Source organism: Cupressus sempervirens, chromosome 4 (assembly GCF_028749045.1).
Source record: "Cupressus sempervirens isolate cs-2001-9-10 chromosome 4, ASM2874904v1, whole genome shotgun sequence".
NCBI lineage: Eukaryota > Viridiplantae > Streptophyta > Pinopsida > Cupressales > Cupressaceae > Cupressus > Cupressus sempervirens.
The window spans coordinates 826,791,769-826,818,898 of record NC_143121.1 but is presented as its reverse complement, the minus strand read 5'-3'; positions in this window follow the sequence as shown (position 1 = coordinate 826,818,898).

The window sequence follows — 27,130 nt, the reverse complement described above, 5'->3', positions numbered from 1 at the left end:
CTTGATATCTAATCATTGATAACTTGATGTTTGATCATTGTTGATTTTGTTGATTTACCATTTTGATATTATAATGTTTTGCTTGGATGCCCCAGTTTTAATGTTTGAAATTTGGTTGTGGTAGGACGTTTTTGATTTTTAAGAAAATTTTGATGCCCTGGTTTGGATGCCATGGTTTGATATGGATATATTTCCCCCTCAGAAATGAAATTAGAAAAATGAATGTGTGAAATAGAAATATTCCAATTTTATTTCTGAAATGTTGATAGATGAAGATGATGAATTTTGTTTAAAAAAATACCCAATTTGAGTGAGCGAGCCAAAAAAGTTCTAATGTTGGGTAAATAGGGTGGAAAGGTCATATAAATGCCCCTAAGGAGGCTTAAATATTTCAAAAGAATTTTTAGCCTTGCCATTTTCACACTCCCCTTTTTCTTTTAGTGATTTGGAGCTCTGAGCTTGTGAGGATGGTGGTCCCTTTACGAGAGCATAGATTTGAGAGGGGTTGTAGGTATGAGCATCCAACTAACTATGGTGCCTTGGTAAGTCATCAAGATCCTCTATTTTTAAGATTTTTGAATTTTTTTCTTGAGTTTTTTGAATTTTGCATGAATTGTTGTTGTAAATGTGGTAGTTTAGAATTTTTAGCACTTTGACCTATTCTTTTAGTGCATTTGAAATACTGTAGTGCATTCGATCGATAGTTTAGCATATTTGCATGACAAATTAGCACATACGAATCCCTAGCATAGGAGTAAATCAATGTATATGGTAAAAGAATAGAGCATATATGTTTTTCAATAGCGCATATGAGTGTTTCAACACATTTGAGGGATCTTGTAGGACATATGAGATATAGAGTAGTGCATTTGTCTTTTAGGATTTTTTGGGTCCATAAAGTCATGGTGATAGGTCATATTGGAGTGGATATGAAGGATATTTTAGCATTTTTGAGTTTGATAGTGCTTATGACTTTTTAAATGGCACATATGAATATTTTGATAGTGCTTTCTCATTAAGCAGTGCATTTGAGGTCTGTAATAGCACTTTCAAGTGTTGCAATAGCGCATATGTCTCTTTTAGTGCATTTGTGTGATCTATTAGTGCATGCATCCCAAGAAATAGCACAAATGAATTCTAAAGTGCATGTGCTTGTTAAAATGGTGCTAATGAGGACTTGAAGAGCTAAAATATATTATGAAGCCTTGATTTAGCATAAGATAACACAAAAGGCTAGATTCTGGGCCTGTCGAGTAGTGGTCTGTCATAACAAACAAACAATAGCAATCAGGTGGTCATAAAGTGATGTCTTAGGATCAATTCAGTGATAGATAAATAGAGAATGGTTCTCTAGCTTAGGATACCGAGTAGGGAAACAAACATGTTCAGCTCAGGATACAAAGGATGACAATTAACAGGTCTAAGATAGAACAATTAGCTAAGTAGCTAGATAGTGGCAGTAGATTGACGTATGGGATGAAAACTAACGTTGTTGTTTGATTAGTTTGATGAAAATAGGTATGTGGGTGAAAGCTCATGGTGCAAGGATTGTATCCATGGCCCTTAGATACTATAGGAAGATTGTTGGTCAAGGAGCAATAGGTGATTGATAGGTGTGGTTTCATCTATTTGCTATGGATGCCTCAATTCTGAGTGAACAGAGGGCTATTGAGAATTGTGTCCAAGCGATGAAACTTGGACCACAACACTTTCCACATGCCCATGGGCAAGATGATCGTGACTCCTAAGGATGTATATCAATTATTATAGATCCTGATAGTAGGAGACCTGGTTTACTATCATCAGAATATAGATGGTACTGCCTTCAGGGATTTGTTTGGAGACAACAACATTGGTGATGATAATGTATCATGGTTCCAGATGTTGTAATATGAGCCATTTTCAATAGTGTTGGTTGGACTGATAGGAGGATTTTTGTTGCCAGATAGATGAGGGTGAGAATGCCCAGTAGGATGGGGCCATTTGATATAGGACATGATTGATCATCCATAGAGATTTTCATGGGGCAACTATATATTGGCCCACTTATATTATGATTTGCATTAGGTTGTATATTCTAGGGCCTCATCACTGTCAGCAATGGTGATATTGTTATAGTTATGGACATTGGAACATCTACCCATCACTAGTTTGATATGTGTATGACAATGACCACAAGAGATGCCATACATATACACCTATTTAGGTGTGATTATTCAACCCCATTTGGGAAAGATTGAGTGTTGGCAATGGATATTGGATGACATTGATGAGGTTATATGGAGACCATACAAGTTTATTGAGCCATGGGCCAAGGATGATGATGAGATGATAAATTTCTTTGGTCTAAGATATTTTCTTGGCCAAATTCCCATGCTAATAGAGAGATTTTGTTTCAGGAATTGGGTGGTGACAGGGCATGCCACAAGGATCAGTGTATTATGCTCGAGTTTAGTTAGAGAGGGTAGTATGAGGGCTGAATTTGGAGTATGATTCTTTCCTTGAGGCCTTTCTCTAGATGATAGATACTCCATAGCCATGGGCATTAAGAGATGGAGAGGTAGATGCATCAATGGAGGGAGAGACTATGCATGATGGTTTTGTGAGCATCCATTCCTGAGATACATAGATCCAATAGATCCCATTCTTGATATTGATGAGTAGTTGAGTAGAGGAGAGGATGGGGATGAGGATGGTGGATAGGGGAGAGGTAGAGGGAGGAATCAAGCTAGAGGGAGAGCTAGAGGTGCAATTATAGCATGAGGGAGATATAGAGGCCAAGGCCGAGTAGTAATGGTACTACCACAAAGGATTATTGCATGGGGTCTAGTGCAAAGGCCAATAGATGTGGGTATAGGGAGGTTTGTAGGGATCAATGGCCATGGTGGGTCGAGGGTGAGAGGAGGTATGAGAAGTGGTGTAGGATCTAGTTAGCAGGCATGCGATGTTGGACACAGCCAAAAAAAGCATGTCAGGGCTAGGTTACCCAATGATGTGCAGTTTATTTGGTGATAGAGGCCATGGATATAGATTCTAATTAGAGTTCCACAAGGTTTTCAATAGCAGGTAGCATCAGATGTGTAACCACTACCAAAGGGGCCAAGGGGATCCACAGATATAGAGGCTTAGATGAGTACCATGGAGGCTCATATGGGTGAGTTGATGAGTATGCTATCAAATTTTATAGCATCGATGACATTGAGGCCACCATTGCCACCACCACCACCGAGGATAGATGGGGCTATGACTAGTCAGATGCCAATAGCTATACATATCACAACAATGATAGATTTGACTAAGCAGGCTCCACAAGAGGATAGGAGTGCCCCCAACGAGAAGGGACCTTTAGATCAGCCACAGATGGATGGCATAGGTGATGAGACACAAGGATGATTGTATATCATTTGGCATTGCAATACTTATCATATGTTTAATTATTGGTGAGGACCATTGGATATTAATGCTAATGTACTTGGTGACATTTTGATGTTCATGTGGATCTACTTTATGTTAGTGTAGTTTTTTATGTTTCCTATATTACTAGGTTTTTCCTACACTTTTAATAATCTCACTTAGGTTAATAAAGCATTTCTTATTAGCTGAATGGTTGTGAGTTGTCACCTTCCTACATGTGAGCATCCATTAGCTATCTTGGGAAGATACTTTGCTATCTTTAGTCTAATAGATGGTTGCTCCTCTTTGGTTGGTGTTGCCACCTCCTCCCTCTTCCTAGCCTATATAAGCATGCTACCTGGCTTGTATTTGCATCTCTTATTTTTGCATCCTCTTAATGCTATTTTGCTTCCAGAATTTGCATTAATCTCTTGGAGACTAACTCTATGTTGCTATTTTGATTTTGTATCATTTGCATTCATAGTTTAGATATTTATTCTTTGAACTAGTTTTCTGGGTTATTAATCTTTTCAGATTCTAACACTTTGTGACCATGCTAGGTTCATGTGATGTGATCCTTTGGATGTTTATGCTGATGGAATCCATATTATATTCATGATGATGCAATCCTTTTGATATATTGTTCGATCTTTTGATTCATGAGATATTCAATTTTTTTTGATGTTCAGACTTGTGCAGTAGTTATATCAGGGACTCATGTATGCATGTGATGATATAATTGTTTAATAGGATAGTAGTAGATATTGATGTATTTGTGGATGATTAATATAGTATATAGAATAGCATAATGTGGGATAGCGAATGAAGTAGTTGAATGACCTGAATGAGTGAAATGTGTTAATGAAATGTGCAAAGGAAATGTTAAGTAACGAGATGCATGAATGATATAGAATTTAATGAATAGAAATGTAATGTAATAGTATGAATGTAAGGAAATAGTTGTAAATGAAATGAAATGTGGAGAAATGAGATGTAATGTGATTAAATGAAATGAAATGTGGTATGTAATGAAATGAAATTTGATGTAATGTGATGCAAAGTAATGAAATGAAATGAGGTATGTAATGAAATGAGATTGGATGTAATGAAATGAAATTTGATGTAATGTGATGTGATGTAATGAAATGATATTGTATGTAATGAAATGAAATGTGATGTAATAAATTGTGATAACTGAAATTTAATGAAAGAAATGGGATGAATAAAATGTGATGGAGTGAAGTGGAATGAATTGAAATTTGATGTAATGTGATGTGATTTAATGAAATGTGATGTAATGAATTGTGATAAATGAAATATAATGAAAGAAATGTGATGGAGTAAAGTGGAATGAAATGTGTAAATGAATGACAATGTGATAAAATGTAATGGAATGAAATGTGATAAAATGGAATGTAATGTGTAAATGAATGGAAATGTGATAAAATGTAATGGAATGAAATGTGATAAAATGGAATGGAGTGAAATGAAATGTGTAAATGAACAGAAATGTGATAAAATGTAATGGAATGAAATGTGATAAAATGGAATGGAATGAAATGAAATGTGTAAATGAATGGAAATGTGAATGTAATGGAATGAAATGTGACAAAATGGAATGTAATAAAATGAAATGTGTAAATGAACGGAAATGTGATAAAATGAAATGTGTAAATGAACAGAAATGTGATAAAATGTAATGGAATGGAATGTGATAAAATGGAATGTCATGAAATAAAATGTGTAAATAAATGGAAATGTGAAAATGAAATGATAATAATGAGATAAAAATAGAAGAGGGAAAATGAGGCAATGAAAGTGAGCAATAGAAGGAAATGAATGCACTAGAGATGAAAAGACATGAAGGGATGGGACTCAACCTTTGAGATTCAAAACTCATGAAATAAAACTTGAGACCCAAGTAAGAATAGATGGAAAAGTGAATGCATAAAATATGAGGAATGGTGTAATGAAGTAGTGACCATAGTTGTTTGAGATTCGAAGGTCACATAATGCAATAGGTGGAATAGATGATAGGTGAGAATGAAGTGAGATGCAAGGTGGTAGTGTTGTGACAAGACCAAGTCCACAATAGTAGAGTGTTAACCATGCATGAGTATGTTGGTTTGTGTATTGTTATTTGATAGCCTTACTCAAATTGTTTAGCCATTTTTCTGATCACTAATGTTGAGACTTGTGTGTGTTATCGTGATTTATGTGCCAACCATGTGTTTTAAGGTACCCAAGATGAAAATTCAAACTAAATGAGTGCAACTATCACTTTTTATAAAGAGATGAAAATTAGCCATCATCATAGAGTGTTTAATAAAAAGGTGACTAAGTACTAGCTTAGCTATGGTGATATGAATACTATATCATGCTGAGAAGTACCACCAAATACAAACAATGTACATGGAAAATATGACAACTACTAAAAATAAAAGTTATAGCCACAATAAATAAAAATAGGCATGCAAACAGTCACATGTCAGATAAAGACCATCACCTAAGATATCATACAAAGTTGATCAAGGTACACATGGCCTTCCAAACAAGAGGAGACACTTATAAGTGAACACGAATGATGTAGAAAATCAAAGGATCACTAGAGCAAAATAGTGAAAAACCAAAGGCAAATAAAATATCATGACTTCATCTTGGTACCTCTAATAAGGTACATCATCAAAGTACTAGAAGTTCATAATAGTAGAAAACCATTATTTATGGACCAATAGTGCTGAAAGTTGTGTGCAATAGTGTCAAGTTTTTCTTATTATTTTTGGATGCAACTATTGTAGGAGTATGGTAACAAAACATGGGATGTGTCAATGGTGATTTAGTAGTAGATTCTAGTTGGTAATATGTGTCACCATGAATTAGGGTGTTTGAGTGACAGAGCCAAGGGGCAAGTGTACCTAGTACTGGTGTGGTGGAGTGTGGAGAGTGAAAAATGGAAAGGCTGACAATGCATGAGGCATGGTGAGTAATGTCCATAAATAGGTGGATAGCATGGAGATGGAATGAAGCAAGGTGATGACTATAACATGGTTGTTGGGTATATTCGAAAGTTTGAGGAATGTGTAAGTGAAAGCATGTCGAGCTCAGCAAACTAGTCATAGTAGGAGGGTGATGCTAGCCAGGGAAGGTGGGTTAGGAAAGGACAATGGGTGAAGCATAGTTGGTAGAGCTCTAGGGAATTGGTGTATCATCTAAACTTCAAGCATTAGTTTAGGAGCAAGGTGAATCAAGTCATGTGGAATGAGCACCAACACCACCTGAGGATGTGAGGGTTAGGGTAGAAGAAACACCCTTGTTAGTATTAATGATGTTGTCAGGGATTGCAGTGCATCAAGTGGTATTGGATGATGAATTGATGATGTAGGTAGAGACTAGTCTGCACAGGGTGACTAAGAGTGTGTTAGGAGTGGTGACAGAGGTAGGGGAGATAAAATCTCTCAAAAAGTCTATGGGAAAAGCTTCGAGAGAGGTGGAAGACATTAGTGTGGGTGAGGTGATGAGTGGAGCATGTCAATTGATTAGTCTCAAGATTCTAGGACAAGGGTCAATGAAAGAAGAAGATGGCAGTGTGAGCATAGAGGAACCATGACTAGAGGCAAGGGGTGAGGATCAATCATCAAGTGACATGGAAGAATTATGAAGAATGTTGGCTATAGAGGGAATCTAGGTGGAGAATGTGGAATAGGAAGTCATATTTTTACTAGGGTTGATGGAGAAGGTGCAAGAAGATGGAGTGCAAATGGAGGTGAGATTACTCCAAGTGGTGGTGAATATGGAGTGGGCACGAGTGCAATAATTAGAAGTGGAACTGTAGGTGGAGCAATCACGAGTAGAGGTAAATGATGCAAGAATGTGGGCAGAGTAGTCATGAGCTTAGAGGTTGTAGGAATACCTAAAGATGAGACAAGTGATTTTGGCGAGTGTGCATAATGAGTTGGTGTTACTGCAGTCATAGTCTAAGTTATTTAAGGAGGTAATTGCAAAATCAAAAACCCTGTTGTTACAGTGATAGGAGTGATTGGCATTGAGTGAGTCAAAGGTGAGGCATTTGTAGTAGCGGTTGGGAGAGACAAAGGTGGACGTTGAGGGTTGGCGAATGATGACTAATCAGATGCAACACGAGTAGGATGTGGTCCAATAAACAATCACTATACCAAGAATAAATAAGCTAGTGAAGAATGTTTTTGTAGATATGCAATGGACTATCAAAGTCCACTGAGAAGCCATTTATTATATAGGACTTTATCATTAGGCACTCCCTAATTAGAACCAATGGGAGATGTATTTTTTGGATAGGAAATTTACACAACTATTGAATGCACAATTATGTGGTGGTAGATTTCCAATTCCCATGAATACAATATGGGTACAAAGAGGATTAACACCAAGGGTTTCTTCTTCTAAGACTGGGTCTACGGAAAAGCCCCTAATTGGACACCCTGTCCTACCACCTCCCCCAAGGAGGCTAGAATAAATGATCTGCTAGATGTTATTTGAATGTAATATTGTTGTTGCTGTTTTTGATTAAGAAAAATAGGCTTTAAATGGGCCTTGAAACCCCAAACATAGAAAAGAAAGTCAACAATTTAAATGAAAAAGGCCACCAAGAGCCAGAAAGAAAAACAATAGTTCCCTAAAACATAAAGCAAGAAAAAGCCAGGGAAGAGCGCCAAAAACTAGGGCAGGCTGCCAAAGGCTAGGACATATCAACCAGTGTCTCTAAGCATCTCCACGACATTGATCTTGAGCTCAAACATCTTGCCTGTCTCCTCCTTCTTTTCCATAGTGTCCTACTCAGGGGCGGTGGTGTCTTTCTTTCTGGTGCTGGCCCTAGTTCTTTTTCGAACACCTTCCTCTAGGGGCTTGTCTTTCTAATTTATACCCTATTCCTTCTCCTTTTTGCTTTGAACCTCATCATGGTGGATGAGCCTCTTTATGTTATCATGATCCTTGAGGATGTTGAGGTTTTTCTCAGATATGCCCTGCAAGGTCTTCACCATATCTAGGGAGGTAGTGTTGAAAGCCTCCAACTTCTTGTCTATGCTGAGTTCATCCTTGTTGTCCCTATTCCTAAGGTTGTAGGTCTCCGTTTCCAACTCATTGAGTCTATGTTTGATATCAAGGATCTCATGGTAGATCCATTTAGTTGTCCTGTAGCTGTCCACAATGCTATTCTTAGCATTATTCAACACATCCATCTCTGAGTTGTCCCTAGCAATATCGCTGAGGATGATCAAGGAAGGGTCTATAAGTTCTTTTATCTAGATCCTACCCTCCTCATTCTCACAGACTTGGGTACAAATTATCTCTCTCTTGATGCCCAAATTGGAAGTGGTGAGGTCAAAATTTCTCCAGACCACCTTCCTATCCTTGCCAGTGATGGAGCACCTATAGGTGGAAGTGCCCACATCATCATAACCCTAGTTGGGTTCCAAGTTAGGCTTCTTCTTAGGCTTGTCCATCAAGTTCTCCTCCATCATCGCACTTCCCTTGCCCCGCTTCTCCTTATTTGGAAAGGTGTCAATGCTGTACAAGTGAGAAAAATAAGATTTGTAGAGGAAGAAAGACCTTTCCTAATGTGTGGGGAACTGAATGTCAGTTTGGGCTCTCAATAAAAGATGAGTACAAACTTGTGTAACATTTGGAGAGCCATGGTGTTTAAGGTGGAAAATGCATAAAGTGCTAAACCATGAATTGTAAGGCACAATTATGTATGTATTGATAGCCTTTACAGAAAAGCTAAAGACCAAAGTCAGGATTTTTTTGTAGGCGTGTGCTGAGACAGATGCTCAGAAGGCTTGTGAAAAGGTGTTGGGGCCCATGAGAGGCATTGATGGCCAAAAGAGGCCAAGTGGGACCTTGAAAAAAAGTGCTTGGGGGTCTAGGAGGGATGTTGGGCCTTGAAAAAGGTGCCAAGGGCCTAAAAAGGTGTTTGAGGGCCTAAAAAGGCACTTGAGGGCCTAAGAAGTCAATTTGGGGGCCTGAAAAGACAAAATAGGACCTTGAAAAAGGCATTTTGGCCTAAAAAGGAATTTGAGGGGCTAAAAAGGTAATTTAAGGGCCCAAAAAGGGCACTTGGCCCTAAAAAGGCACTACAAGGGCCGAATAAGACAAGGAGATCACTGCAATCTTGTAAACTTATGCTTACTTATTCTGTGCCCCTTGTAAGGTGATGATGAAAGAATTTGACATATATTTGGGCCTTCTGGGATATCATTGATATATTTGTTGAAGGGGTCTAGATTAATGGTGGCCACTGCAACATAAATAAGACTAATAATCTATCAAGAATTGTTGTTCTTGATAGTTGCACTATTCATGTTGTGCTAGATTTCCAAAGCCTAGCGAGATGTTTCAAGACATAACTATGTTGCTTCTTAATGCATTAGAGACACTGTTTATTGTTTTGTCAGACGTAATAGAGCCATAAAACAAGCCAAAAAATGTTTAAATAGTTTTCAATATAGTGGGCCTCACCATTGATTTCATATAAAACTGGTCAAGGTATGTGAACCTATCTCAAAGGAGTAGCAATTATAGATAGACACTAGTTTGACATAAAATCAATTGGATCATTGGTTTGAAAAATACAACAATAATCTATGCATAATTAAATAGCCTATTTGAGTTGAGGTGGGCCATGTTTGATAGGAATTTTGGGTAGTTGTTAACTTTTTTTTGATTTTCAGCTATTTTTGGCAATTATTACCCCCTTTTGAATGTTTTTGGACAATTTTGGAATGTTTTTGAATAGTTTTGGGAATTTTTGGATGTTTTTGAGAATTTTTGATAAATTTTGAATGTTTTTGATAATTTTTGACAATTTTAAAATGTTTTTGATAATTTTTGACTATTTTTGGCAATATTGGACAATTTTTGACTATTTTTGACACTTTTAGACAATTTTTGAATATTTTTGACACTTTTTTGACAATTTTCAAACTAGTAGGAGTGAAACAAGGATGTGAGTGAGGTTTGTTGGAATATAGGTGTTGATCTTAGATTGGTTTTGATAAGTGAGTATCAACACACTTAAGGCATTTACTTAGTTCATACCGAACTAGTAATACATGCCGAGCACAACATGTAAATAATAGACCATACCGAGTTGCAATGAGTGTCGAGTCACTCAAGTGTCGAGAAGATAGACGATGTTGAGTGATTCAGGAGTTGAGCAAAGAGTGGATGTTGAGTAATGCAGGTGCCGAGTGAGAAGCAAAAATACAATGCATGCTGAGCATTAGAGACTTCATATGCCAAGTGAAACAATTTTGACATATTTGTTTGTAATGGCACAAACAACTATGTAAACCATTTTAAAGCTGACTTAAGGATAAATTATGATCTTTTGGAGATAAGGATGAATCTATATTTGGATTCCCTATGCAATTACATGTAGCTAATTAGAAAATGGGAAGGTTTAAGCGACAAAATGCATGAATCTTAGTCATAGATTCATACCTAATCCTAAGTCACCAGAGTCTTCTTAAGGAGGATGAAGCCTTAAACTCTTTATGATGGATGAGTGAATGATTGAATTAGAAGAGCAAACAAGATAGTTTGTAGAGCATTCAAGGTGACTTAGAAGTAAGAGTGAATTGCAGAATTAGTTAGAGAAGAATAGAGGATAGAGAAGGATACAACATTGAGACATTTGATTATGAAGGATCAAAAGATATTGTGTAGAGGTGATCTATTATTAGGCAAGCAAATGCCAATTGTAGGATCTATACTGAGATATTTTAATAGGTGATTTTAGTTAAATCTCTTAACAGAGTAGTCCTAACAGGATGTATGAAATCCTTTGACAAGGTGCTTATTTAATTGTAAGTTGAAGTCCTTTAACTAGACACACTTCTAACAGGGTGTTGAAACCCTCTAACAAGGTGAGACCGAATAGTCTTTGTAAGCCTTTAATAGGGTAGACCATGATTCATGGTCAAATCATTGTAATACACTTTATTACTGTAGTAGTGAAGATTTGTGGGTGTCATTCCCACCCCAGTTTTACCTTCTCACTTGAAGAGCTTCTAGGTAATCATATCTAGTGTTATGTGTGTGATTGATTACATGTTTACATGATTTAGATGCATATGCTTTACATGTTACTTCAGTTTATTAAATGCATATGATAAATGAATGGTGAAAGTTTTATCGGTCCAATTTTAAACTCTTGATGAATCCCCCTCTCAGAAGTTTACTTTTCTCACTTGCAATTCAAACAATTGGTATCAGAGGCTTATTCTCTAAAAGAGGAGCTTTGTAGCTTTGAGGAAAGATCTTGAAATAGAAGTCTACAGGATGAGAAATACTATTGAGAACTAGGAGATATAAATACATCTCATACTACATCAATTGAATGAGGCAAGAGAGGAACTAAAGAAATCTTTGAAGAGAAGGAAAGATATTGCCATTGTAGAGAATGACACACTATACAAAGAGATAGACACTACCAAGCTATTTGCAAATGGAAATACCAATGAATTTGATACAATAGTTGTAGATCTAATGGAAAAGAATAGAATCCAAGCTAAGGAAATTAGAAATCTCAAGCTAGAACAAGAATCACAAGCTATACTACTATGTGAGGTGATTGAACAGAAGAAGCCAACCATGGAAGACAAAACCATGATTGAAGAAGACAAAAGAATTCTTCCAAACAGATTGGAAGAGAAGTCAACAGAGCTAACCAAGATCTTCAACATGCAATTTGATACCCTAAGTCAAATGATGAATGCCAACTATGAAATGAGTGTCAAGTACATTGAGATAACTACATTGAAGTTGCAAAATGAACAATTGTAGAGTGACCTAAAAAGACCAAATGAATTTGCTGAAACTCTCAATAAGCCGAATGAATGTTGGTTACAATTGTTCAATTGTGTGTTGTCTGTAATGTCACACAAATGTCATATCAGTCATCAGATAGTACCTACCGAGCTCAGAAGGTCAGCAAGGCAATTAACAGTGTCTACCGAGCCCAAAAGGTTAGTAAAGATAGCTTGCAGCATCTACCAAGTAGATAGCTGGTTACTGAGCCTTCAAGCTAATCAAATAAATTTAGCTCTTACCAAGCTCACTCAATAATCAAAGAAAACATGACAAAAGAAGTTCTTACTACGATCATTCAATAATCAAAGGATTTAGTTCTTACTGAGTTCACTCGGTCATCAAAAGGTAATCTGGTAAAAGCAGTTCTTATCGAGTAAAATTGACAGCCAAAGTATTTTAAGATATTGTAATGTTAACTGAGTCAAGAAGATTAACTCTAGAAATTCTTGGAATCAGTATTTACCAAGCAGGGTCTGCCAATATAGAATGTTTATTTGTTTAAGAATAATATCTGTAGCTCACTGATGAATGGTTTATTGGTAAATGAAACATGTAAATAGGCCGACTTGACAATTTGAATGGTATAAGTAAGAAGTCAAGCTGTGAATTTTTAGTTTTTGAATGAGAAAAAATGAGAAGTTAATTTGATATGAAGATTGATTATTGTGGAAGCAGATTCGAAGGATGATTAGAGATCATTGAGAAGCAACAGAGCCATATTTGACCAAGGAGGATCTAATGATGTTGAATAGAGACTTGTATCCAACAAATTTAGTTGCATCTTGTTCAGGTCAATTCATTATTTCTTTCTAACCATTGTAGCAGTGATTTCAAATCTCTTAACAAAGTTGGTTTAACATCCATTTTGTAAATCCCCTAACAAGGTGATAGTTCAATTGAATTGTTCTAAAGACCTCTAGCAAGGCCACTCCTAATAGGGTGATTAAATCCTCTAACAAGGTCACACTTAACAGTGTGTATTATAACCTTTAACAGGGTTGTCTCTTAACATGCCTCACTTCACGAGAGTGAAAAATTGGTGACTAGTTACTTGGTGGTTTTTCCCATATTGGGTTTCCACATTAAGTCTGGTGTCTCTTGTGTTCACTTTATTTTTAGTTACATGCATGAATGCTTGAAAAGAAAGTAATAGTTTAATTTACTGAGTTACAACAATTATTTACCAAGTACAAGTAGTAACTAGATCTTCAAGACATCTAAGGGATTTGTGAATTAAATTTTTTTGGGAGTAATTGATTCACCCCCCCTTTCAGTTACACTATCGTTAATTCCAACAATTGGTATCAGAGCTATTGGTGCTTATAGAAAAATATTTCAAGGATCTAAGCTAAAGATTAGGATGTCTTACAAAAGGGAAATTCTGAGACTTAACAGGGGCAACTTCTCAGCATGGCAAGGATTGATGAGACTTCATCTAGCTTCCATTGGAGATATAGGACTAAAGTACCTTGATGAAAAATATGCAAAACCGACTAGTACATTATCTATCAATGATATTGTTGAAAAGAAGACTCACAACAACATGATGATAGATATAGCATTTGCTCTGAGTTATGAAGAATTTGATGACATCAAGGATTGCAAAACTGCCTTTGAAATGTGGAACAAGCTGAGAGAAATCTATGGAGGAGATGATAATGTGAGAAGAGCCAAAGTATAAAGTTTGAGAGGACAATTTGACCAAATGAGGATGAGAGAGGATGAAAACATTGCAAAGTATGTTGAAAGAGTTAAAGCATGTGTTAGTGCAATCAAAGCATCTGGAGGAGATATTAGTGAGGAGACAGTTATAAGTAGAGTTCTTAGAACTCTACTTCCCATTTATGCAATCAGAGTTTCTGCAATTCAAGAAAGGAGATGTGAAGCAAATCATAAAATAAATTTAGAAGCCATAGTTGGAAGATTGAATACATTTGAACTAGACAACTATGACAACTATGTTCCAGCTACCAAGAATGTTGAGTTAGCATTTGAAGCCAAGCTTTCACTCAAAGAAAAAGGGAAAAAGATGAAGGAACCACAATTAGAAAGTGATAAAAAATCAGAACAAAGTTTAGACAATGATCTTGAAGTGGTTGAAGCCCTACTAGCAAGAAAATATTTAAGAGGCAAAGGAAAATACAAAGGTAAAGTTCCTCTAATCTGTTTCTCTTGTGAAGAAACTGGACATTTGTTGCTAGGTGCCCAAATAAGTAGAACAAAAATGAAAAAAAAAGGTCATAAGTACAATGGAAAGAAAGACTTCACATCTTTCAAGGATAAAGGTAAGAAAATATGTTTTATGGCAAAAGATTTCAATGATTTTGATGATGAAGAAGAAGATGAAATTGTCTACATTGCTGTAAAAGATGAATTTGATAATGATGAGAAAATGACACTAATTTCTCATATGAGAAAAAATGATACTTGGATCATAGATAATGGTTGTTCTCATCACATGACTGGTGATAAAACTAAGTTTGAAAATTTTGAAGACTATGATGGTGGTAGTGTAAGATTTGGTAACAATGAACCTTGTTGTATAAAAGAAAAAGGATGAATCTCTCTAACCAAGGAACTTGTGTGTGATAATGCATATTGGGTAGAAGGACTAAAGCACAATTTTTTGAGTGTGGCACAACTACTCAATAATGGATTCAAGGTAGAATCAATGCATGGAAAATCAAGATTACTAGATGGTGAAGGAAAGCTGATTGGATTTGGCACTCAAACAAAAGGCAACTTATTTTATCTTGAACTAGGTGAATGTTCATGTTTCATTGCTCAAATTGAAGAAATATGGTTATGGCATAGGAGGTTGTGTCATGTAAACTTTGACAACTTAATAAAGATTAGTAAATTCAGAAAGGTAAGAGGTATTCCTGACATAAAGAAACCTGAGGTTGGTCTATGCAAGAATTGTCAAATTGGTAAAATGGGAAAGACTAATTTTAAAAGCAAGAACTATCAGACCGAAGAAGTTCTAGAAATTGTGCATACTGATTTGTGTGGACCTATTGGCATTGAAAGTTATACTGGTGAAAAATTCTTCATTCTGTTTGTTGATGATTATTCAAGAATGATGACTGTCATGTACCTTAGAGAGAAATTAGAAGCATTTGAAAAGTTCAAATGGTATTTGGCCAGAGTAGAAAAGGAAATAGGCAAAAGAATGAAATTCTTAAGGTCTAATAGAGGTGGTGAATTCATTTCACATGAGTTCAATAAATTTTGTATTACAAGAGGAATCAAAAGACAGGTTTCAACACCTAGAACTCCTAAACAAAATGGAATAGCAGAAAGAAGGAACATATCTATCATGGATTGTGCAAGAACCTTAATGATTGAGAAAGGCATTGCTATCAAATACTGGAAGGAAGCCATCAGCACTGCAGTTCATACATTGAACCAAGTACAGCTGAAGAAGGACTCATTCAAAACACCCTATGAATTGTAGTATGGCTACAAACCTAATGTAAGTTATCTAAAGGTATTTGGAAGCAAATGTTACATTTTGAAAGAATCTAGGAAAGGTAAATTTGATGTAAAAAGTGATGAAGGAATATTTTTGGGATACTCTTGCAAAAGCAAAGCATATAGATGTTTGAACTTGTCTACTCACAAAGTTATAGAAAGTGCACATGTGAAAGTTGATGAGTTTGTAGAACGAATAGAAGAAGAAAGCAAAAAGGAACTTGAAAACTACAGAAGATTTGTTTACATTAAACATGACACAATAACAAGTATACCTATCAATCAAAAATCCTCAACTCCAGAGTCTTCATTAATTGAGTCACAAGAAGTTGAAACCGAGTCAGCATCTACCGAGCGGCAAGAACTCGAGTTGCAAACAAAAGCTATCAAGTTAGCATCTACCGAGCTTGAGCCACCTGAATCAAAACCAAAATTTGAGAGACAGAGGGACAACAACGCAAGTCATTCAAAAGGCAAGGAGCCCATGTTAGCTAAATATGTCAGAAAGCATCATGCACCAGATTAGATCATTGGTGATAAATCAGAAGGAACAATGACAAGAAGTAAGTTGAAAGGCACTTGTTTACTTGCTGATTTTGAACCCAGAAATGTCAAAGATGCACTACAATGAAAGTTCGATTGAAGCTATGAATGAAGAGATAGAACAGATAGGGAAAAACAAAACATGGACTCTTGTACCTAGACCTAAAGACAAGAATGTGATTGGAACAAAGTGGGTATTCAGAAATAAACTAAATGAAGATGGTAAGGTATCAAGGAACAAAGCTAGAATAGTATGCAAAGGATACTCACAAGAAGAAGGTGTAGACTATGGAGAAACTTTTGCTCCTATTGCAAGATTGGAAGGTGTCAGAACTTTACTTGCATATGCTGCATTCAAAGGATACAAAGTTTATCAGATGGATGTTAAGTTAGCATTTCTCAATGGCATATTGGAGGAAGTGGTTTACATTGAGTAGCTGAAAGGTTTTATTGATCCAGACATGGACATGGTCTGCAAGTTGCATAAAGCATTATATGGTCTAAAACAAGCCCCTAGAGCATGGTATGAAAGATTGCATAACTATCTTATTCAGATTGATTTTCAAAGAACTAATGACAATAGCAGTTTGTACATAAAGGAAGGACTTGATAATAAAATTATTTTGGCAGAAATATTTGTAGATGATACTTTGTTCATAGGCAATGATGATCTTTGCAAAGAATTTTTAGAATAGATGAATAAGGAATTTGAAATGTCAATGTTTGGTGAGATAAAATTCTTTGTTGGTCTTCAAATTCAGCAGAACAAGAATGGCATTTACACCACTCAATCTAAATACATCAAGGAGATACTGAAATTTTTTGGTATGGAAGACTGCAAACTAGTTGGGACTCCTATGTGCATTGGATTAAAACTCACCAAGGATGATGAATCAAAGGAAGTGGATTAGACATTTTATAGATCTATGATATGAAAATTGCAATATGTAGTGCACACAAGACCAGACATTGCCTTTGCAGTAGGAATTGTAGCAAGATTCTCAGCAAAACCAAAAAAAAATCACATGATGGCAATCAAAGGGATCATGAGATACTTCAAAGGAACTGAAGAATATGGATTATGGTATAAAATTAGAGGAAAATTGAATTTAAAGGTGTTCATTGATGCAGATTGGGCAGGAAATATTGATGATAGAAAGAGCACAAGTGGAGGAGCTTTCTTTCTTGGAAAAAGTTTGGTTTCTTGGACAAGCAAAAAGTAGAATTGTACATCTCAATCCACAGCAGAGGTTGAATATGTTGCAGCAGCAGTAAATTGCGCAAACATTGTATGGTTTAAATAATTATAGGAAGGTATGAAGCAAGAAATCAAAGAACCTATTGTTATGTTTTGTGATAAAAAAAGTGTAATTAACATCTCCAAAAATTCAGTGATGCATTCAAAAACCAAGCACATTGCCATAAAGTATCACTTTGTTAGAAAATTAGTGCAAGAAAAGGAAATAAGATTGGAATATGTGCATAAAAAGGAAAAAATTGCTGACGTATTCACAAAGCCTTTACCTAAGGATGCATTCTTGTATCTAAGAGGTAAGTTAGGGGTCATTCCCCTATCTGAAGCTCACTAAAATATAGTTTAGTGATGCATCAACAGAAATAGAATTGAAGATCTATCAGTTGATGCAGAAAATCAATGAAGACATTGCATATGAATCAATACATGAGGTACAATACTGTTAAGTTATTTTGAGTTATCTTTGGCATGTGTTGTCAAAGAGGGAGAATATACTGTCATATCTTTCTTAAATTTGCAAATAACAAGAGTTTGCGTAAGAGGGAGAGTTTGTGTAAGAGGGAGATTTGTCACTAAAAGACTTGTTTTCAAATTTCATTATGCTATGACATGTTGTGTTTCCATCAATGCCAAAGAGGGAGATTTTTTATTACTATTGTTCAATTATGTGTTGTCTTTGATGTCACACAAATATCATATCAGTCATCAGATAGTTCCTATTGAGCTCAGAAGGTCAGCAAGGCAATTGATAGTGTCTACCGAGCCCAAAAGGTTAATAAAGATAGCTTGTAGTGTCTACTGAGTAGACAGCTAGTTATCGAGCCTTCAAGGTAATCAAAGAAATTTAGCTCTTACTGAGCTCACTTAGTAATCAAAGAAAACATGACAAAAGTAGTTCTTACCGAGATCACTCGGCAATCGAAGGATTTAGTTCTTATCGAGTTCACTTAGTCATCAAAGGTAATCTGGTAAAAGTAGTTCTTACTGAGTAAACTCGATAGCCAAAGGATTTTAAGATATTATAATGTTAATCAAGTCAAGAAGGTTAACTCTAGAGATTTCTGGAAGCAGTATTTACCAAGCAGGGTCGTCCAGTATAGAATGTTTATTTGTTTAAGAATAATATCTGTAGCTGACTGATGAATGGTTTATTGGTAAATGAAACATGTAAATAGGCCAACTTGACAATATGAATGGTATAAGTAAGAAGTCAAGTTGCAAATTTTTAGTTTTTGAATGAGAAAAAAATGAGAAGTTAATGTGATATGAAGACTGATTATTGTAGAAGTAGATTCGAAGGATGATTAGAGATCATTGAGAACCAGCAGAGCCCTATTTGATCAAGGAGGATCTAATGATGCTGAACAGAGATCTGTATCTAGCAAATTCAGTTGCATCTTGTTCAAGTCAATTCATTGTTGCTTTCTAACCATTGTAGAAGTGATTTCAAATCTCTTAATAGAGTTGGTTTAACAACCATTTTGTAAATCCTCTAACAAGGTGACAGTTCAATTGAATTTTTCTAAAGACCTCTAGCAAGGCCACTCCTAACAGGGTAATTAAATCCTCTTACAAGGTCACACCTAATAGTGTGTATTATAACCTTTAACAGGGTTGGCTCCTAACAGGGCTCGCTTCAGAAGAGTGAAAAATTGGTGACTAGTTACTTGGTGGTTTTTCCCATATTGGGTTTCCACGTTAAATCTAGTGTCTCTTGTGTTCACTTTATTTTCAATTACATGCATGAATGCTTGAAAAGAAAGTAATAGTTTAATTTACTGAGTTACAGTAATTATTTACCAAGTACAAGCAGTAACTAGATCTTCAAGACATCTAAGGGATTTGTGAATTAAATTTTTTTGGGAGTAATTGATTCACCCCACCTCTCAGTTACACTATCTTTAATTCCAACAATGAAGCCATCAAATACTTAGAGAAATTATTGAGATCCCCTAGATCCAACAAATATACATTAGAATTGGGCTACACAAGCACTCAAGAAGGAGAATCATCCAAAGTTGTTGAAGAAAGGAACATCAAAGGTAAGAACTCCAAACTTACTTGTCACAATTATGGTAAGAAAGGACATACTGCTAATGTATGTAGGAGAAAGAATACAAGCCAGAATGTCAACCCTAAGAACATGACTCATCATCATAAGTATAACAAGCAAGGTCATCATGCACATGAATGTAGAACCAAAACCATGCATATACAAAGATTTGAAGGATATTGCTACAACTGTTAGAAGTATGGACATAGAGCCTTTGAATGTAGATCCAAATCCATGTGGTTATCAAACAAGCCAAAAAAGTTAAGAAACAATGAAAAATTTTATAATTGGAATTATAATACAAAATATAGCTATCACTATTGTCAAGAATATGGACATATTCTTGAGAACTGTATTAGGACACACTTCAGTGGCAACTACAAATGGTGGTTGAGTCAAACTACATGTTTTAGTTGTTTGAAGATTGGTCACATTAGTAAGCATTGTCCAACTAGGTCAAAGGCACCAAGTTGTGAATTTGATAAAGGCAAAGGAAAGGCAGATGTTGAACACATCAAAGATGAGATGAACAAGACATGAAAAAAGAAAGATGCTTGTAGCACATCAAATGGAGAAGGGATAACTTCACCCAATGGGTTAGGTGATCACACCTCATCAAACTAGGCAATCAAGAGGTATGTGGGATTGATATTTAAATGTTATATAATACATCAATTCCAAAGGAGAGAGAGTTAAAAAGGCTACATTATCATGAATAAAGATGAAAGATGTTGAAAATTTCAAGTTAAATCTTTAAGGTTTTCATGTTATTACCGAGTATAAAAAGTCTCCTATGTATGCCAAGTGGAATGCTAGTTGATGTCCAGTTGCCAAACTATCTAGTTGATGTCGAACTCGTAATAGCTACCAAGTGATGGAAATATTAATAGATGTCGAGTGATTCTAGAAATTGGTTAATGCCAAGCTTGCAACTGTGTAAGCACTTAGCATTAAATGCAAGGTTTTTGAAGGGTACATGATCGATTTTTGCTTGTTATTCATCATTTCAAATTCAAGAAAAAGCAAGCAAAGTATAAGGAAATTTAGAAACTTTCCCAAAGAATTTGGGAAGATTTTAGCAATGATTTCACACCAGTTTAATAGATTTATCATAAGTTGAGCTACGTAGTTTACTTTTGCATAAACCCTAGTTTGACAAAATGGTGTCTAGTTTGAAAAATGTTGAAGGGAAGTAAGTTTTGAATGTTCAGCTTGTTAGTAACAAAATTAAACAACCCATTTTTAAAGCCATCACTAACATAGCCTATAAACAAGATCCTTTTGGCACACTGTCAATGATCCCACCCAATGTTATTATGGTGCAAGATGTTAGGAAGTGTTACAATTGTAAAATAGGAGGTATAGGAGACATGGAAATTAGAGATGCATATAATAGATTGTGTGAGAATGGTGTTTTGAAGGAGGAATACAAAATTGTTGATAAAAAGGGTTTAACACAAGCCCTAGATTTTTTGAATGTGTTTAAAACTGAGTGGATAAGAATTGTTCTAAGTAGAATTCATAAAAGTTTTATATGGATGGAAGGAGGATCTATTAAGATCACCAAAAGAATAATTCATAGGGTAACTAGTTATCCAACCCTAGATCAACCAAAAAAATGCAAAAGTGACTCCAAGGAAGTAATTGAGAAGAACACTAGAGCAATTTGGGATAAAAGAGGTATGACTATCATCAAGATACACTGCTAAAATTTTCTGTAAGGGTAATCTCTCATAAATTATATCAATCTAGTAGATTGAATAGTGTAACTTGCATAGCTATAGATGTTGGATACAAGATTGTAAAGAAAAATCATACTTATGATTTGGCAGAGCTACAATTACAACAACTAATGGAAAATCTTGGAGCTATCAGAAAAACCAAGAGTGCACAATGTAAATTTGGTTCAATACTAGTATGTATATTCTTTTATGTGTAGAATACATTTCCCTCTTCTGGTACTATAGGATGGAAGACCAATAGCTCAATTGCAGTTCAGATCAATGAGTTCATTGAGTAGATGGGAGAAAATTTTGAGACTTTGATGACAAGTTATTTTGAAGATTTTAAGAAATCAATGAAAGAAAGAATGAGCATACTAATTTCTTTGGTTGAACAACATTATAATGACATATGTTTTCTAGTTGATGCTAATTACACTTTTTTGCAAGCTGCCACACCAAGGGTAAGATGGTTAAGACCACTTGGGTATGAAATTAATGTTGATGAAGCTTTAGCAGCCATGACAACACTAATAGTAGAGGAAATTGATAAAAGTGAAAAGATATTTGGTAACTATGAAATGGTAAAATCAAAGATTATCGTGGAGTTGAAAAATGCCTCCACATTAAAGAAGAAAGATAAGTTGTTCAAGAGGCTAAAAGCTAAATTTGGAGGAGCAGAGGAAGAGGAAGAAGAAGAAGAGGATGAAGAGGAAGAACAAACACAAGCACAAGAACCTCTTGCATTGACTCAAGGCATGGGAGAGGATAAGGAAGAGGATGAAACTAAAGGTACTGAGGGAGAAGACGTCAAGGAAGCACCTACTCCTACTGAGCTAAAGAAGGGAAAGGCTAAGGCACAACTAGTGGAAAAAGTGAAGAAGATTGCGAAACCTTGCCTAGCCAAGCCCACAACTCCTACCACTAGAGCAAGCACACATGCTACAACTTAGAAGGCCAAGGAAAAGTCCAAGAAAATAGAGCAAGCTGACCAAGAGAAGAAAAGACAAAGAAGAAAATATGTTGCATAGCCAGATATAGATGAAGAAAGGATAAAATCTGATGAAAATAACCAATTTAAAGTGGTAAGTCATAATCCTTTATTTGATCTTGAAAATTTATGTGAAAATATCAAAAGAAATGTAGATTTATCTGGTTTAAAACACATTGATTTTGATAAACTTGGGAAAGAAGAGAAAAATCAAGTGGAAGAGGCATTATATGCCATTCTGTCTAAGTTTAAGAACGCTCCACTAGAATTTGCCAACACAGTACCAAAAAGTTTATATGATATTGTTGAGAAAAAGTGGCATTATTGTTTAAATCTAGAGAAACAAATTAGAGAAGTAACATTAGCTCAAGTGATGCTAGAGATAACAAAGGGACAAATTACTAAGACTATCAAGAGATATGCTGTTAGGTTTACACCTAAATATAGAGCCTTCAACATCCTTCAAAATAATATTGAAGATGTGGTCAAGAAATCAACCCAAATATGGAAACTTATCTATGGGTTGACCACTATGAAACTAGGAGAAGCTGACCCTTCAGAGCGTAAACTTGATGATGACAAGGAAAATGATGATAAGAAAGATGATACAGTTGGGGAAGAAATAGAAAAGAAAGATGATGACAAGGAAACAAGTGAACATCAACAAGATGAATAGAGTGTGCAAGACAAAAAATGTCGAGTGTTAGTCCCCCTCATGTCACAAGTATAATAATTAAGGCCATAACTATAAAGGATGTTTCTAATGCTTCAACCTAGAGCATCATTCCACTTACTATAAAAGACCTAAAAAATATTCTAGATCAATCTACACTCCAAGCAAAACTCTGTGAAAATCCAATTTTTTTCAGTGTAGAAGAATTGCAAAATGCAGTAACTGAGGTCACAAGGGAAAATGTGAATACACAAGAACCACCTTTTGTCATCCCTTTAGTTACTAGTGTACAACCTTTAGTTTAAACAACAGTAGACACATCTACTAAGGTTGATACACATGTTAAAGTTGATACTATTGCAGAGAAGTAGATAGAAGAAAAAGATATTGCAGTACAACAGAAAACAAGATAGATAGACTCATCTGTACCTAAAGCAAAAAGAACTTGGTGCTATTCAAGTCATAGTGATAGATCAGGGCAAGCCTAAAGAACATGAGAAAACACCTAAGGTGAAGGAACATCCAAGAATTAGTAACTCTACCAACATCTAGCATTCCTACACAAGTTCTTTAGAAGCCGAGCACATAAGCCATTCCATTACAAATCTTAGTGCCAAGCCCTAGTTCATCAAAAGTTGATAAGGTAATTCACTATGGAGACATAACCCTTGATGAAGAATTTTTTATTCCAAAATTTGACTATGACACCATGACATTGGAACAAGTAGGCATTCTACAACAAGCCTTAGAAAAGAAAAAGGATCAAGAAATGCTTAGGAGAGAACATAGGTAGAAAAAAGCACTCTAAGACATTAATGACATCTTTTTAGATGCATTCATCTTGCCAACTCCTAAAGAGACCAAGCCACTAATAGAAAAACTAAAAGATATAGCAAGAAAGGTCAGTAATGAAGACCTTGATACTACTACAAAACTTTTAGAATGGTCTGAGAAGAAGTTTCATGGAAATGTGAATGAGAAAAATATCTTGTGAAATAGCACTCACTCAAGTTGCATTGGCAACTAAGGTTGAAGATGTGAAGAAGGTACTTGAGAATATATTCTCACTATAGACAAAGCTATGTGATCCTACACTCTTTATTTAAGAGCCTATGAGTCATATTTTGAGTCTGGAGAGAAACCTCAACATATCAAGTACTAAGCTACCTCAGAACCCAACTCAAAGTGAGAAGCATTTCAAAACATTACTTCAAACACAAAGTCAATTAGCTGTATTGACAATAGATGAGGTTAGCATAAGAGAAAAATTGACATGTATATAGACATCCCTTACCCCGTACATGGAAATACTACACAAGGAACTAGGTTATGCTGAGACTCTACTAAAGAAACACCCTAATCTTTCTACTTTAGATGGCCTAGTGCACCTTGCTGCCAAGCTTGCAATCCAAATCAAGTCATTGGATGTTGTATGTGACAACTGGGATGCAACCCTCAAGATCATAATGGAATTCCATAAATCCTTTTTGGACAAACACACTATAAGTGTATAGCCCATTTGACATAAGTGTCAAAAAGGGGGAGAAGTATACCAAGGGGGAGAAATATAACATGGGGAGAATAAGGGAGAATAAAGAAAAGAGAAGATAGAAACACAAAAGATAAAGAAAAGGGGGAGTATGAACAAAAGAGACATAGAAAAGAAAGGGGGAGCATAGTAGCTAACAGGTTATATCATTGGGGTGATATATGTTTTTGGAGATACATCATTGAAAAAAGAAAGCAAACAGATATAGATATCAGCCAAGACAGAGTATATTAGATGAAAGAGTACCAGATACATCACATAAAAGTTAGAGAGGAGCACACATTTTGGATAAAAAATAGACACATTAACTCAAGGGGAGTTATCAATTTTGAGGTATATAGGTTATTACAAAATTTTGAAAATTTGAAGTTTTGTATATAAGCTGAGTTATGGATAAATTATGCTCAAAAGTTAAGTAGAATATTGTATATTTAAGTGTTTTTTACACTCATGTCAAAGGGGGATATTTATGATCTCAGATTAGTTTTGACAAGTGACTATCAACACACTTAAGCCATTTACTTAGTTCATGCCGAACTAGTAATACATGCTGAGAACAACATGTAAATTATAAACCATGCTGAGTTGTAATGAGTGCTAAGTTACTCATGTGTCGAGTTAGTCAAGTGCCAAGCAGATAGACCATGCCAAGTGATTTAGGAGATGAGTAAAGAGTGGATGCCAAGTAATGCAGGTGCTGAGTCAGAAGCAGAAATACAGTGCATGCCAAGCATCAGAGACTTCATATGCTGAGTGAAATAGTTTTGACATATTTGTTTGTAATGGCACAAACAACCATGTAAACAATTTTAAAGCTAACTTAAGGATAGATTACAATCTTTTGGAGATAAGGGAAAATCTATATTTGGATTCCCAATGTAATTGCATGTAGCCAATCTAAGAATGAGAAGGTTTAAGTGGCAAAATGGATGAATCTTGATCGTAGATTCATACCTAACCCTAAGCCACTAGAGTATTCTTAAGGAGGATAAAGCCCTAAAGTCTTTATGATGGATGGGTGAATGATTGAATTGGAAGAGCAAACAAGATAGTATGTAGAGCATTCAAGGTGACTTAGAAGTAAGAGTTAATTACAGAATTGGTTAGAGAAGAATAGAGGATAGAGCAAGATACAACATTGAGACATCTGATTGTGAAGGATCAAAAGGAATTGTGTAGAGGTGATCTGTTATCAAGCAAGCAAGTGCCAATTCTAGGATCTATGCTAAGAAATTTTAATAGGTGATTTTAGTTAAATCTCTTAACAAAGTAGTCCTAATAGGCTGTATGAAATCTTTTAACAAGGTGCTTACTTAATTGTAAGTTGAAGTCCTCTAACCAGGAACACTTCTAACAGGGTGTTGAAAACCTCTAACAAGGTGAGACCTAACAGTCTTTGTAAGCCTTTAACAGGGTAGGCCTTTCACAGGGTAGACCATGATTCATGGTCAAATAATTGTAAATTTCATTGGATACACTTTATTGCTACAATAGTGAAGATTTGTGGGTGTCATTCCCAGCCCAATTTTACCTTCTCACTTGGAGGTTTTCTGGGTAATCATATCTGGTGTTATGTGTGTGATTGATTACATGTTTACATGATTTAGACACATATTCTTTACATGTTATTTATATTTATTGAATGCATATGATGAATGAATGGTGTAAGTTTTATGGGTCCAAGTTTAAACTCTTGATTCACCCCCCCCTCAGAAGTTTACTCTTCCTACTTGTAATTCTAACAATGGGGATAACCTGAACCATGTGAAGGCACGTAAAGAGTCAAAGAGACCAAAAGTGGGCCAAAAGGAAAAAAGTGGGTTTAGGGTGCTATATTGGAGATGATGGAAGGTAAAAGGAACTTTAAGACTTCAAATAGATTGAATGTAGGCTAAAAATGGATATTGGGAATTATTGGCCATGGTGGATAGCCAAGATGTGCACTTATTGTCCTACAATTCATGTCTATGGTATCTCAATTCATAATTAGACTCCATGTTTCTTCTGAGTTGCCTGCCATCCTGCTGTTTTTTGTTTTGGTAGATGTCTTTATTGTTGTGAACTATGTTTGATTCCTAGAAACCACTGAATTATAACCCATAAGTGTTTCCCGATTGGGTATGTGTGAAATTAACCTAGCTATGCTAGGTAAGCCACAAAGAAGAAAAAATTTTCTTAGAGAGAGTTACTTATGTCATTCCTTGTTGTCTTTCAGTATTGAAGGACTTGTGTTGTTTAGAGAAGTCCAAAGGTGCTATCTCTCACTCCTTTTAAACCAAAAGTGGTATTTCGCATCTCTTTTGTACCATTTTTTTTTTTTTTTTGTATTTTCTGGTATTTTTGATTTTTTTGGTATTTTCAGTGATGAGGTGTTTTCTCAAAGCTTTAGACATAAAACTTTTTGAGATGAATGCTATTGATGGGCTCTACTAGATCTTCTCCATCACACTCTAAAATCCTATAAGGACTAGTTCTAAAAGATTCTACAATAATATAAGGACCAATCCAATTCGTCTCCCATTTTATTTTCTTTTCCCTTGTAGCTTGATTCTCAGGGCTTTCTTAGAGGACTAGGTCACCAACCTAAAAAGTACGAGGTTTAACCCTTTTGTTATAATGTCTTGATAG